The 1,949-nt window shown below is 51.0% G+C and overlaps 1 pseudogene across 1 annotated transcript; it reads right to left on the reverse strand.

Annotated features, from left to right (window-relative positions):
* Positions 1-273: 273 nt before the first annotated feature.
* On the reverse strand, positions 274-1,629 carry LOC110596398 (annotated as a pseudogene). Its single transcript, XR_002482429.1, has one exon. The product of XR_002482429.1 is annotated as a keratin, type I cytoskeletal 18 pseudogene (transcript).
* Between the last annotated feature and the right edge of the window lie 320 nt (positions 1,630-1,949).

The raw sequence follows: 1,949 nt of genomic DNA on the forward strand, positions 1-1,949 counted from the left end.
TTTCCACAGGGATTGAACTACCTTACATTCCCACCAGCAGTGTACAGGCATTCCCTCTACTCGGAAGACTTCCCAACATCTGTTGTTTTTTGACTTTTTAATAATAGCCATCCTGACCTGTGTGAGGTGATATCTCATTATGGTTTTGATTTGTGTTTCTCTGATTAGTGATGCTGAGCATTTTTTCATATGTTTGTTGTCTGCTTGTATGTTTTCCTTTGAGAGTGTCTGTTAATGTTTTGTTTTGTTTTGTTTTGTTTTGTTGACCTCTGAACTTCTTATTGGCCTCCTTCTTCCTCGCAGAGTATCGTGCTCCTGCTGCCTCAGCACCTCTGAACTTCGGCGTCAATGGTCTCAGACACCACTTTGCCATCCACTATCCTGCGGGTGGTGGTCTTTTGGATGGTCTGAAAGGAGATGCTGCTGTCCAGGGCATCCCCGAGACTGAAGTCCTCCCCGTTCTCCAGCAGGCGGCGGTAGGTGGCGATCTCAGCCTCCAGCCTGACCTTGATGTTCAGCAAGGCCTTGTACTCCTGGGCCTGTCGCCGGCCTTCTGCCAGGGTCTGTGCCAGCTCCGACTCCAGGTACAGCAGTGAGGGTGCCATTGAGCTGCTCCATCTGAATGGCGTAGTGGGCCTCCACTCCCCTCAGACTGTTCTCCAAGCTGGCCTTCAGATTTCTCATTGAGTCCAGGTTGATCTCCAAGGACTGTGCCATACACCTCAGCTCCACCGGTGTCATCTCGGCAGCTACCGTCTCGACGGACTGCGTGGTGACTGCTGTGGTACTCTCCTCCATCTGCTGGGACTTGTACTTGTCCAGTTCCTCTCGGTTTTCCTGAGTCAGCTTGTCATACTGGGCCTGGATGTCCACCATGATCTTGCTGAGGTCCTGAGCTTTGGAGGCATCTACCTCCACGGTCAACCCAGCACTAGCAATCTGGGCTTGTAGGTCTTTTACTTCCTCCTTGTGGTTCTTCTTCATGAAGAGCAGCTCTTCCTTGAGGGCCTCGATTTCTGTCTCCAGCTGCAGCCAGGTGACGTTGGTGTCATCGATGACCTGGCGGAGCCCATGGATGTCGCTCTCTACAGACTGGCACATGGCCAGCTCTGACTCACACTTGACTCTAAAGTCATCAGCAGCAAGAAAGGCGTTGTCCATCTGCAGAACGATTGGGGGCATTGTCCACAGAAGTTGCAAAGATCTGAGCCCTCAGGTCCTCAATGGTCTTGAAGAAATGCCCCCAGTCCCTGACCTGAGGTCCCTTCTTCTCCAGATATTCCAGAATTTTGCTCTCCAGCCTCTGGTTCTCAGTCTCCAGGCTCCTCACCCTCTCCAGGTACGAGACCAGGCGGTCATTCTCCTTCTCGCTCTGGATGTCTCCCAGACCAACGACCATCCTCGTGACCAGGACTCTGGGCCACCAGTCACCTCAGAAGCTGGTGGAGCAGGACACAGAAATCCAGGAGCCAAGCCTTCAGCACCTGCATACATGCTGACCCCGCTGCTGGTGGGCCAAAGGATGGGCGGCTGGATGGAGCCCAGGGACCAGTAGTTGGTGGAGAAGGTGGTTGGGCGAGTGGTGAAGCTCTTGGTGCTGGTAGAGGAGAGCAAGATGGCAGGACTCATGTTCCCTGTTCATGTCCTTTGCCCACTTTTTAATGGGATTGTGTGTGTGTGTGTGTGTGTGTGTGTGTGTGTGTGTGTGTGTGTTTTCTGTCAAATCGTTTGAGTTCCTTATAAATTCTGGATATTAAGTCTTTGTTGGATACATAGTTTGCAAATATTTTCTCCCATTCTGTGGGTTGTCTCTTTACTCTCTGGATGGTTTCTTTTGCTGTGCAGAAACTTTTTAGCTGATAAGGTACCATCTCTCAATTTTAGTTTTTGCTGCACTCGCTTTTGAGGACTTGGTCATGAATGCATCACATTGGCCAATGTCCAGGAAC

This window comes from Carlito syrichta, unplaced genomic scaffold (assembly GCF_000164805.1).
Source record: "Carlito syrichta isolate Samal-C Ts95f unplaced genomic scaffold, Tarsius_syrichta-2.0.1 Scaffold308874, whole genome shotgun sequence".
Taxonomy (NCBI): domain Eukaryota; kingdom Metazoa; phylum Chordata; class Mammalia; order Primates; family Tarsiidae; genus Carlito; species Carlito syrichta.